The sequence below is a fragment of the Lissotriton vulgaris genome, chromosome 4_1 (assembly GCF_964263255.1).
Source record: "Lissotriton vulgaris chromosome 4_1, aLisVul1.2, whole genome shotgun sequence".
Lineage (NCBI taxonomy): Eukaryota > Metazoa > Chordata > Amphibia > Caudata > Salamandridae > Lissotriton > Lissotriton vulgaris.
In genome coordinates, this window is record NC_141691.1 from 1,249,759,764 (window position 1) to 1,249,773,998 (window position 14,235).

Below are 14,235 nucleotides of genomic sequence, written 5' to 3' on the forward strand. Positions count from 1 at the left end.
GTTGGGGGTAATTCTGCCTTGTCAAAAGCTGCTCCGTACATTTCCACCATATGGGAGGCAAGGATATCTACATATCGTTTATAAAATTCATTGGTGTAACCATTGGGACCCGGCGCTTTCCCATTTGGGAGAGTCCCAATCACCTCAGTCACCTCCTCCACCGTGATGGGTGACGCCAAGAATTCCCTCTGCCCATCCGAAGGCCAACCTATTGCCACGTTCTCTAGATATCGAAAAATCTCATTTTTCTCTGCTACCGGACGTGATCTATATAAATCCTCGTACGTGCTCGCAAAGCATTGTAAGATTTCCGTGGCATGTGTGTGTATCGTGCCCTCTTTGGATTTAACACGTAGTATAGCTGTGTGTCCCCTACCCTCGCATATTTTGGCCGCCAGTACGCTGCCCCGTCTGCCCCCTTCCCCATAAGATCTGGCTACATGTTTTTTGTCCAGATATTTAATTTCGTCTTCTATAAATGTTTGGTGTTCTGAATGCAGATTACGGAGTTCCCCCAACAGTTTGATATCCTGAGTCGTCTCGAAGGCTGTCTCCATCTCCCTCATACGTGTCTTGCAGCGTGTGATTTGCCTGCGTATGTCCTTTAAGATGCCTATCGTGGTGGTCATGCACACACCCCGTATTGTGGCCTTGAAGGCCTCCCACAGTATACCTGGATCCTCCATTACAGGTTCATTTAATCGAAAGTATTCTTTAATTGCTTTGTGTATGGTGTCTGCATAAATCAAATCAGTTAGAGCACGAGAGTTAAATCGCCAATGAAAAGGGGGCCGGGTATAATTAGGGATCGTTAGAGTTAACAATACAGGGTTATGATCTGACAAGGTCCTGGGTAGGACCTGCAGCTCTCGTGTCCATAGTGTGATGTTGTCCGTGCCAAGCCAATAATCCAGTCGCAACCAGCTATGGTGTAGTGCCGAAATGTGCGTGGCCCCTGGGGCATCAGGGAATTTATGTCTCCAAATGTCAGTTAGTGACAAATCGGCAAGCATGTGTAGTAGTTTCGCCCTGAATTGTTTGTGAGGTTCTGAAGAATGTGCGGAGCGATCTACCCCCTCCTCAACAGTCACATTCCAGTCCACCCGACATATAATATGCTTGTTTGCGAGTGATCGTAAATGCCCCCACAGTTCCTGAAAGAATTCAGGTGCATCTAGGTTTGGGCCATAGACATTTAGAAGCGTCAGTCTGTGGCCACGTAGGGTGCCAGTCACTATCACATATCTACCCCCAGGGTCGCTAATGACTTGATGTACCGTAAAATTCATCCCCCTGCGAACTAGCGTTATCACCCCTCTGGAATACGATGAGTAGGTAGCCATATGTGAGGACTCCGACCAGCGGCCACCTATGTGTTTGTGTGTGTTGGGCGCGATGTGTGTCTCCTGTAGCACAGCAATATCAATTTCCCATCTATTTAAGTAGGCAAACACCTGTCGTATTTTTTTCGGTTGTGTGAAACCCCGAACATTCCACGTGAGGAAGTTAACATGTGCTCTTCCAGTACCTCTAGTTACCCGGGCCATACAGTAAACCAATGGATCAACTGTGTTAACAGATCACAATCAGAAACAGTGCTAAACATTGCCATCACAGACGAAGTCAAGTGCTCCCGACCAGCCCATCGCTCCGCAATACCCTTTAAGTAAACATGTAGTAGTAGCTTTGGTCTCATAACATGAACATTGCCCCAACTCCCCCTACCCCCTCCCACTCCAGCAACCCAAAACTGCCGAAGCCACTTTCCCCTCTGTAAACATCCCCTATATACCAATAACAACTGATGTGGGGATTACCCTTGTGGAGGTCCGCTTGGGGCACAACTCTACACCCAACTGAATGAGTGTGGACGACTCACATATCATACGATTCACATACGTTTGCTCTGCCCACCCAACTCAGACCCGTCCGCAGCACATAAGGGTCCTGACGTAACTTACGAGTATCAGCAGTGGAATACCCAAATCGCAAAGCATTGTAACATGCATGTAATATTCATACAGTGCAGTTTTGTTAATATTGACAGCAACGCGCGATCCGGCACACACCGGTCGACCGGTGCCACCGGTCTTCCCCTAGCTTCCTGCCTTAGAGGTAAACGATGAGGTGAACATACGTTTTGGAACGTTATCAGGAGTACAATGCTATAAGAATGCCTCAAAAGAAGGGTCGACCTCAGCATGTGTGGTGCATTGTGAACCCCTCCATTGAACCTGCAGTGCGAGACATGTACTATATAAACATGACATCCCCTGGCAAGCAAAGTACTGCAAGTAGTTGGATCGGCCAATAGTCAGCAATGTCTGATCTCCTGAAATCAAAAATATGTTAAGGCAATAAGGCAGGGCTGATCCATAGTAAGCAGTGTGTGTCAGCAATAGACCCTTCATTGTCTAGTTTTAAGGCACAATGTCTCCGAAAGTGGGGGCACCTGGGTATCGTAGCATATGTAGTTACCTACCAAATCATTTTCAAGTTCTGCCACTTTGAACGTTCCCATACGGTGCCTGTCAATATATAAAACTAAAAGGACAGCTGCTACCTGCAACAGTCATCTCTGGCAGCCAGACGTGATCCCTGACAACATCCCTGATGCGATATAACGCTGCCACTGCCCTATTCTGTCCCGGGATCAGTAGCTCATTTATTAAGCAGTCAACATCTTACCACAGAACCTGAGGAGAGCCACTCCACACGCCGATCACCTTCAGTCCGAATCCCGTTGCTGCTCCTCACGAGCTTTCGTTTTAGACTGCTGCATTACCTTTTTAACAAATTCCTGTGCGGCCTTTGGCGTGGATAAGATCACTGGTTTTCCTTCCCAAGATACTCGCAATCTGTCCGGGTACAGCATGGAGTAGTTGATGTTAAGGTCTCTAAGTTTGGTTTTTGCAGATGCGAATTCTTTCCTCGCTTGTTGCACAGCTACAGTGTGGTCTGGATAAAATTCAAGTGTGTTTCCTTGACAAGTAATCGTACCTTTCTCGCGGGCCAGTCGCAGTATAGTGTCTCTATCTCAATAATTCAGAATCTTGGCCACTATCGGCCGCGGTGTACGTGGTGGACGTGGGGCTAGGGATCTGTGCTCCCGCTCCACGATGAAGACCGGAGACAGTGCTTCCTCGCCGAATATATCCTTGCACAGCTGCTCAATGTAGATCTCCATGCGGCCTGTGTTGGTAGATTCTGGCAGTCCCGTGATGCGTACATTGTTGCGCCTGGAACGCGCTTCCAACTCCTCCTCCTTCGCCTTTATTACCTCCAGTACGCGCTCCATACCGGAGCATTTAGAGGAAGTGGCGCGGGACTCGTCCTCCACCGTGGATATCCTGTTTTCAGCCGTGTCCAAACGTTCACCATGTTTGTCTAGTTTCGCAGACATGCCATCCATTCTGCACGTTAAGTTGTCCAGCTTGCCATTAATGTCTTGTAGGTTCGCCTGTATGGCCAGCAGTATTTTCCCCATGTTAGTATTAGCCGCCAGTTCAGCCGGTGCGTCCCCATCAGCCATCTGCTCCATGGGCTTAGGCGTTTTCTTGCTTTCTAATGAGATCTTCTGCTGCTGTTTATCAGGCTTTCCCATCTTCTCCCGGAGCGGGTGTGTCGTTTGTGTGGCCTGGAGCGACGACCTGGTCACTCTGTCTGATGTCACCGTTTTGACTGAGTGGTGGCTCGTGACCTGCTAGCGCACTCTTGGATCAGGACTCCCGTGTCTTATGTCTCTGTGCCCACCTTTTACGTGACGTAGGCAATTGGTGATTATGGAGGGGACCGTGGTGCAGCAGGTCACAATGAAAGAGGTGGAGTGTAGTACTGCAACAGTTCTGACAAGCGCGCGCTTTTAGTCGCAACTGTGACCCCAGTTGAACATGTGCTGAGCACGAGCACTTCCGCGTTTCAGGGGGCACTGTATGGGCATCCGGGCGCCGGGGTATATGTCGTCGGTTCCCACTCTGCACAGCTGATGTCGGTGTGTTGTACTCCCCCGAACCCGGCGACCACAGCAAACCTGGGCCGATGCAATCAGGGCGTATGTGCAATTTCATCCGTGCCCTGCCGCCTGTGTAATGAGCCGCTGGTGTCTGGATTACCCCTAGTGCAGGCATCCGGTTACCTCCTGCACCCTCAGTACTGCCGATTCATCTTGGGGGACCAATGACCCACCCCCGATCTCCCGTGGTGTAGTCACCGCCAGTAAGCAACGCCGTGATCTGGTTGCCCCAGCTTCCTGTTAGCTACCACATGCGGGGGGGTACAGATCGTGTAAGAGTTTGAGACCGCCAGCTCCAGCACCCGGTGCCCCGCGCCGGATTGGCGTGCAGCCGCTTGACATTACAGCGCCAGGCAGACCTTTGTTCACGCTGTCAGTGCCTGCAGTTGTCGCAAATGAAGCTCGGCTCTCGCTGCAGGCGGTCGTCACAACCCCTCCCATACAGTCTCAAGAATGTCATTGGCATTGGCGGCAACAATCTCTGACCTGCGCCGCCATTTGCCTATCGCTGCCGGTGTCCACGAAATCATCAGCACGCCGCCATTTTGTACTCGTCACGGTCCATTCCAAAGGCGACCGGGCCATACGCTGCCATCTTGATCACAGCGTCTGTCCGGTGAGCGCCGCTTTTCGTTTGATAACTCTGCTATTCCTCTACCATATGATCCACCGATCCCTCAGGTTGTGCACAGCATTCTCCCACACACGTTTGCGGGGTCTGCGGACGGTCTTGCGGGCCTCAGGCAGTAAAGGCACGCATTCTCGTGGCCGTCCGGCGGAGCTGCGATATTATCCAGCCATTCCGCTGTGCGCCCCCTAGCGCCTCCTTCTATTGGAATCTTTGATAATATGCCACTGAGTAGACTGTTTAACTCTTGATAACAGTAAAAAAATATTCCATGGTTGTTATATGTCAATAGTATCTTAAAGGAGCTTGACAAGAACATTGATATTAGAGACCCTAGTAACGCCCTGTGTTATAGCAAAAACAGAACTGAAGACAAGTATTACAGGGGCCAGAGAGTCTATAAGAGCCAAAAACAACATGACCCTGTGGCCCGAGCCCTCTTCATCTCCCCCCCTAAAGGAACTGCAGGGTTGACCATTTGAGCCGCGGCTTGTTCCTGACGAACACAAGGCACTCCTAGTCCAGCACAGAGTCCTCCCGTATTCAGAGCTTTAACTCTTTGCAGACAGGAGCCAGTGAAAAATGTTCCAAGTCACCCTGGCTTGGTGGGCTCTTCGTGCGAGGGCTGTGAGTCTTCTCTGCTTGCTTGTCACTCCCTTCGCTATATTACCTGGTGACCTTCTCACATGCAACACACTGACACGGTGCGGAGCATGAGAAAAACTGGGCTCAGGGCGGCCTGGGTCACAGCGAGCTACCGGTGAAACTCTTAGCAGCCTGCGGCCTATGCTCCCAGCACAAGTGGCCTGACTCCCTATGTCAGTGTTGTATCCCTGTTGCAAGGATGTCTTGTTGTGTAGTTCCTACTAATGCATAGGATCTGTGCACTTGTTTGGACAATTTAAATGAGGTCTTAGTGCAACCACTGACACGACAACCCTGACCCCTCAGGTATCATGGAAATAAAAAAAAATCATTTCGCTCAGTCAATGGTGCTCACTTTCTCTCAGAAAAGTATACAGAGAATCAGGAGTGGGATGTTTTCAATAAGTTTATTGAACCAACGTTATTCTTTTATAAAATACCTGTGCTGCAATAATTAATAGACAGAAACAGTTAAACGTGATTACAAGCACCAAAAGCATCAATAGTACTTGTAGTTCTACCATGGTGCTAATACAGAATATATATATTCAGACATATAAAACAAAGAAGTAATCAAGCGAACTCCTTCTATGCGAACCCTACTCTAAGTGGAACTAGAGTAGGTGTAGGTGTAACACCAAGAATACCCCCAAGGGACAATCCAACCCCATTACTTCATGGGACAGATGAAGGACCCTGTCTTGGCCACAAACAGGACACCCCTCACAAGATGTCAGACTGCTGTGTGGTGAAGTTTTAGCATGCAGGTACCCTCGGTGTCAGCAGAAGTGCCTCCTCTACTAATCTATTGGGATGCTCATCTTTTATAATAGAAAACAGCCTTGTGGTGTGCAAATAGATTAGTAATATTATGGATATGTAGATAGCCCTGTTGCCCCATGGATGAAGATAGAGATGACAATTGTGCATAGCGCAAATAGAGACCTTGCACATGATGTTCAGGGCAATGTGATAATGTTGTACGAAGCTAGATATGTGAACAAGTTTAGTTTCAGGGAAACTAACCCAACATTGTTGTGCATGCAAATGCGCAAAAGGTCACAGAGCACAATGTAAGAAATGAGCTGCTTCACTACATGGGCCTAACCTGGGACTATAACAGTTTCTCACGTCATTGCTACGACGTCATGCAGATCCTATCTTCCAATCTCTTAATTCAGCAATCCCATTCCAAGCTATCTTGAAGTTTTTCATATTTGATGTACCTTTATTACAGTTTCTTATATTATTTGAACATATTCAACATTTCAAACATTGCAATGATGTTCAGTTTTCACTTTTAAGCACACATTTTGCCATTTTAGTTTTTAAGAGACACTTTTGAATTTATTGAGAAATCTACAGTCCTCTGTATTTCCACATTTTTAGACCCCTCAAGGATCCCCCATCACAGACCCACAAGACTGACTGACCGAAAGTTTGAATCCACTGGCCTAAAGAGCAGTAGACTTTGTTCTCGCTTGACATGCTTTACATGGCATTTATTCTGGGCCACTGGAATTATGGGCAAAGGGGGACCAAGCTATGCAGCAGGGGTGACTAAATTATGTGCCAAGAAAAGGCAAATGATGTAGTGTAATGCTGCACATTTTGTGATAATTTTACTTCACTACTTTACTCATCATTAGTGCACTCATTAATACTGCCGGGCATAGGTTTCACCTTATTAGTACTGGTTTAACACCTAAATATAGCAATAAGAACAGAAAGTTAACCAGCCAGTCTTTGCTAAGGGCTCTCCACTACACGGCAACATGTGTTTACACATTTAAGTAACTTTTGATCTTCTTGACATAGAAACAATTTTTTTGTTACAGCACATGATGGATTATGTGGCAAATGCGTCAAAGCCATAGTTATGGCATACCAATGTGGCCACAAAATCGCATAATTCCAGTGGCCCTGCATATATTTAATGGCATATATGTATGTGATATATTTATTCTTATAAATTGATTAGGACTAGTGAATATCGCTCTTTGCTTTTATTTTGTAGAGACCTGTCCTCCAGCCCTAAGAACAATATTTTATCTTGCCCACATGTAATAGTACAGATGATGCAGAGAAAATATGTCATTTTTAGGGGTTATGACTGAATAAATGATTAAGTTTGTGAGGCGTTGTTCATCATGAACATGGTTAAAGACAACAGCCTCAGAGCCATAGGACCCTCCTCAAAAAATGCCCTACTTTTGACAAAACAATCTGGAAGCACACCCTCTGGACCTATAGTAGCCACAATATACAATAGGCACACCTTGAGGAAAAATATGAAGAAGTCTCCAAACCCTCTCTCCCGTCACACACACTGAAAAAACCTACACCTGGAAATTAGAGGAAAAATCTTGCACTGCCCCTTTTACCAAACCCCATATTACAGCACGATAGAGGAAATGACTTCCTGACTCTGCAAACACAAAATATACAGTTTTGGACAAATTGATTTCAGACATGCTCACATGTGTGGACCTGTGGAAGATGAATTTGATGGCTTTTCTTATAAAACATTTTCAAACTTGAAGGAAAAAAGATGAGGCGGACATAATCTACCCACAGCCCCAGACCCACAACAACTGCAGTAGAAAATTACCAAACTATAATGAAAAATATGTAGCACTCATTCAAGAGTCCTGTAACCATCAAGGCTTATAGCACATAGAGCATTAACAGGTACATGCATCAATGTAGGCTTTTGCGATTCCTTAATTGCGATTTGCCTTACCCTCAATTTAGGAGATACCAACCACCTTGCATGTCCTTCACTTAGAAATGGAGCAAAATACATTTACCCGTCTCCTGTGCCAGAACGCGAGTAATGGTGGCAGAGAGGTCCCAGGGGGAGGAGGGGCTTTGGAAGCTTGCGCTGACTCCATCAAGGTATGTTTCAACCTGTGGGACCAATATCGTAACGAGGCTAGACCCGGTCCAAGGAGTGTTAATGGCATAATCATAGGATCGGGGATTTTTTTTTTTTTAAAAACCCCGGAAAACTAACTCCACTTGGTCAACAAGTCCCAAAAAGCCAGGTTACGCTTACTGCATGATCTAGTCAGGTCCACCTTTGTTTCTGGGAGGAAGTGAAGTCTACGTTAAACTCCATCTTAAATATATCACTGTCAATTACTTTGCCACTTATCATCTTTGGCTTGGAGGACAGTATCACCGGCAAGGCTAGGTCCCTCTTGTTTTATGCCATTTTGTTGGCCAGAGGGCAAATCTGTATACATTGGGTAGAGAAAACTGCACCATCACACTCTGGCTGGCTCACGTCCCTATACGAAACATCGAAGGTGGACCTGACTAGATCAAGCATTAATTGCGATTATTAAGGAATCGCAATTAAGGAATTGAAAAAGCCTATGCATGTAGGAATCGCTATAAAATGAGTGATTCTCAAACATTCCTTAATTGCGACTCGCAAATTGCGATTCGCAATTAAGGAATGCCTTTCCATTCATTCCCATGGGCCTACAGACCCATAGGAATGAATGGGAGATTGGATGCGCAATAGGTATTCGCCAATTGCGCATGCAATTTTAATAGCGCAAGGGTGTCAAAAGGACACCCTGTTGCACCCCTGAAATTGCTCTGTGCACACATATTGTGCACACTCATGCCCCAAGGGCATGTGTGTGTGTAACCTACAACTTTGAAAAATGCACTTTAGTGCACTTTTCAAAGTTTTTGCAAATTACCATCAAGTTCAACTTGATGGTAATTTGCGCCCCCTAGTAGCAAAATCACTATTCTACAGTGGTTCTTGCATTACATTGAAGGAATCGCAAATTGCGATTCCTTAAATGCAATTGCAATTTGAGAAATCACAATTAATTGCGAATTCTCAAAATGCGAGTGCCCTGAACCTTGATGCATCGTAAATTCCCTTTTTGACGGTGCATAAGGCAGATTTTTGAGAATCGCACCGTTTGCACTCACAAAAATGGTTGATGCATGTGCCTGATAGAGCTATATTTACACCAAGCACCTGCAGCACTCAGACCATGGTGTTCATAGCTCATAAAATAGAAAAACTTCATGTGTATGGAGGCATGTTACCGACCTGTTACCATACCAACCCAACCTTCTACGATAACAATATTAAAGAACAAAGTTCCTGTTACACCACTGTGAGAAATGGCATTATATTTCGAAAACCAACTATTTTACTATATGAGAATTGCATTTTTAGATCATGTTTAAATGTCAATTCAATTCAAAAAACTTTATTCGATCATTTGTTGATAATAATCATAAAAGTACATACATACATAAATCGATAAAATACATATAAATTCAACTGATTTAAAATAATCATGTATCAAGGGACATATTATTCCTCAAGTGTACAGACTTTAAAATGAATACAGCAGTAAAAAAAGCAAATGTCCTGCGAATCAAGTCTGAATAAGAGCCTCATAGCAGATTCGATTGTGGATACATTGCACTTTTTAAAAAGTGGTTTCAAGTAAGTTTTACAGAGATGAAGATAAAAAGGGCATAACAATAAGAAGTGCTCCGGGCTTTGCTTTGTAATCCCATCACATGGACAGGGAGCAACAGTGTAGGTCTTGATATGTGGATACGCAACAAGCAAGTGAACAGTCCCCATCCGCAATCTTGTCAATACATATTGGTGGGAACGAATGGTGACCATTCTAAGGTATCCTGCGAATCCTGATTCTACCATGTTGTACCTATCATAAAAAACATGGGAATACTGAGAGGTAGCAGCATTACGCTTTACAATACCAGCTCTCATGACTACATGTTTAAGCTCTTTCTTAGGGATGTCTATAACACAGAGTTGGTTATCACACACAAAGAGATTGAAGACATCCTTAAATACACGAATAATATAGTTGAGCCAGGGGATACGGGAACATTTATCCATGTTATTGAAATGCTTCCTTTAGAAAATAACTCACTGTAGGAAGGTGGCTACCTGACTATGGTTACCCCAGATGTTTTGCCTTGTGTTTAGCTGGTTTTCGACTTAGTTGGCCTGGCTCCCTGCTAATCAGGGCCCTTAGGCTATCCGCTCTCTCTTTAAAATGGATTCCATGGACCCTAGGTGCATAACTAAATTGGCTTGGGTCACATTATCAGCCCCTGTACAGTGCACTACAGGTGGAGGAACGAAGGTTTTTGTATCAGTAAAAAGGCGCACTGCCAGTTCATACGCATATAGTTTCAAACTACCATAAATTCTCCAGGTGCTATACGGCGAGTGGACAAACCCAAACCACTCCTGTGAGTAAAGAACTACTCCTATCCAGTAAACCGTTTGCCGAAGCACTCTGTAAAGTAACGATGTTTTGTACAATGACAATATACAAGCACATTCCAGAACACCAATATGACAGAAGTGAACAAAGTTCCACAAGATGAGTAAATCTTGGAGTCTTTAATGAAGAGTACAGCCAGCCGACACGTGTTTCATCGCCTTCGCGATTCCTCAGGGCTGAAACAGACAAATGAGTAGCATATAGCACATTCTTTGAACAGATATATTATCATACCAGACCATGTTGTCTGGACATTAGATACATGTAGTAAAAGCTTCCTCCAGCAGTGAACATACAGTGAATTGTTCAAGCTCGTTTTGCTAGTGCCACCACAACATGTCCGTGTCGAATAGGGTGTCTACATTCGAAGTTCTATGAAGACGTGAGTATGAGTGATAGTGATAGTGATTGTGATGGGTTTGTGTGGACGGAATAAATTGCTCAATATATGTGTTCAATGATCCCAATGACACATAGAGACAAAATCCTGCTGCGCAGCGAGAGTGTCCTAACCGTGTGCGGCTCTTACATCCTTCATGCCAACCTTGTGAAATAGTGCACAGTTTGTGTCATTGCGAAAACATACCTAGATGGCCGTATCAACATCAGAAGGTCTGTGATATAGTTGAGAGAAAAATAAAAATCGGAGAAATCTCATCACTAACCAAACTTGAGTGATATTAGGGCAAGATATCACCATAATGAGACTGTCCAAAAAGAACTGTACGTCGACTCACCGCTAAGCTGGTGATAATTCCGACCCAGCCGGGCCTTCCACTAGTAGCACTGGTTTGAGTGCGTCCAGAAGCGGTGACAGTTCTAATATCTGTGACATAATCAGGGTAAAATGTGTCACAATATATATATATTGTTAAAATCCTCCATTGTTAGACCAGGCAGACTCTGCCTGCGCAAAGAATGTCACAAAGATTTTCTCATTAGAGTCATATTGTAGTAAATGCATGCGGTGGAATTCCCTGTCTAGCATTATGCCGTGATATTACCATTTATTGGCCACAATTCTGTTATATGCGTCGAGTATTAACCTATATATGGTGACTCTACTCCACTTACATATATTTAAAAGGAATATGCGTCTAAGTTGGGCTCGGAAATCACTCGCGGTTCTTCACCAAAATTTTGGATCTTCTGTGGTTACACAGAGTGCTGTTCGAAGAAAATAAATCTCACATCAGTAACCACTATATATAATTATACTAGCATGAATATAGGGGTCAGAGAGTGCTCGCTATCTTACCCGGGTCAATTCTTTTGACAGGTAACCTAATGCGGTTCCAAGTTCAAGTCAGAGAGTGTTCGCAATTTCGCCAAAGTCAATTCATTTGCCAGGAAACCTGATGCGGTTCCAAAGTAGATTAAATAACAAGCTACAAAGATAGAAAATATATAAAAGCGGGATTTAGGACTCTAATCGTGACTCACGAGTCTTCCAAGTACACATTCGCGTTCGAGCGTGTATTTGCTCTGCTTACCCGTGTGCGGCGTCTTCAGAGGTAATGGACGAGTGAAGCTCTTCCGGGCCCGATTCCGTGTTTAGACACGTGACCGCGTTTCCGCCCATATTTAAGCGCGTCTTGAACGTCAGACAGTCCCTCCTCAACGAGTCCATTTCAGAGGTACTGTGTCGGCCATATTGAATGGATACTACAAATTGGCTCATCTCTATTCGAAATACGGGGATTATTGTTACGATTGTGATATATCATAGAGATAATTCATATTAAGCGCGATGTGGCTTATGTGAATACGTCGTGACTATATTACTGTCGATGTACGGCCAGTAAATAGCAATAATGCCGTTCGAAATATTCCAGTGGATACACAAAATGAGTGTGTACCTTCCTTCATAGGGAAAACCACTCTTGTCATATTGACTACGTACCCCAGTGCAACGTGACATTCAGACTATAGCATTGCGTGCCATAGTGCTTTGTGCATCGTGACTTAAAAAAGAGGGATTTGCCCTCAATGTGTGGATGGCCCAATCATACTGTGACTGCCTATCACAATACAATGAGTACATCATCATAATCCATGTTTAGGTATTTACATCAGAACTTGTCGGTTCGGGAGACTCATCCCAGCGTTAAGAAAGATCTTAATATCAAAAAACACATTTTCACACATGTTTTTCCAAAAACACAGTTCTGCAATATTATTGATTCCTGTGACCATCATAATTACATGTGATATAATAGTGTCAATATTCAATCACCCAAAAAGTATTGCATCTCCTGGTCATAGTTCAATCCTAGCTCTACAGATTTCAAGCGCATAATCCAGGTCGCTTCTGTGCGTCTTAGTCTTAATTCACGATTTCCACCTCTCATTGCCAAAGGTACAGTTTCTATGCCGAAAAATTGTACATTTTTGTTTTGCCGGCCTTGTTGGCAAGAGTCAACGTGTAAGGCTACAGGATATTTGGGGTTGCAGTTAACAATGGCTCTCACATGTTCCATCATTCTTTCTTTCAAAGATCTGATCGTGCTTCCCACATACTGTTTACCACATTCACATTCAATAATATAAACAACAAATTTAGTTGTGCAGTTGATATTACTTTTGATGTTATAACATACCCCATCGGGGCCCATAAACGTGATTGTTCCGTGTTTTGCCCATTTACACATACTGCAGAATCCGCATTTGTGGAAACCCAGTCCACGTTGAGTCAACCAGTCTGCACTCCTAATATCACGGGGTACTGAGGGACTCAACTTGTTCCGTAGTGTGTTCCCTCTTCTGAAGGAGATTTCTGGTCGTTCTGTGATACAGTTAGTCAGTGCTTTTTCGGATTTCAATAAACTCCAGTGTTTGGTGAGACTTTTTCGTAAATCCGAATGGAGTGAATTGAAATCCGTGACCATTCTTATATGGTCTTTACCATCAATGTTTGGTTTCTGTTTAGTGATTAGAGTGTCTATTCTCTTCACTTTCTTGATTCTTTTCTCAGCTTTTATAATAGAGTTTCTTGCATAACCCCTGGTCTGAAATCTTTCTTTCATGTTGGCAAGACATCTCCCGAATTCACAGTCCTCACTACAGTTTCTTCTTGCCCGAATAAATTCGCCAAATGGTATGGCGTTAATCTGGTGTAGGGGGTGAGAGCTAGAGGCATGCAAAATTGCATTGCATGCTGTTGATTTCCTGAACAGTCTACTGTGCAAGCAATTAGATGAGATATAGAATTCGATGTCTAAGAATTCCATATTTGTTTTACTCCACTTCATGGTAAAGTTAATTTTCCACGTATTGTCATTTAAATATTGAAAGAAATTCTGTAGTTGCTCCTCTGAGCCTGACCATATAAGGATACAGTCATCTATATATCGACCCCAAAAGATTATGGAGTCCATATATTGACTACCCTTCTCGCCCCAAATTAAATCCGCCTCAAGTGCGCCCATAAACAGGTTCGCAAACGAGGGTGATATTTTTGAGCCCATGGCCACACCTTGCTTTTGTCGATACCAGTGTTTTTCACACATGAAATAGTTATTTTTTAGGACTAGTTCTATCATTGTAGATAGCATTTCCGTATGTTTCCATAGAGTGGCAGGTCTATTGCCAAGGAATTTATTGATAGCCTGAATACCTAAGTCTATGTCAATGCTGGTATATAA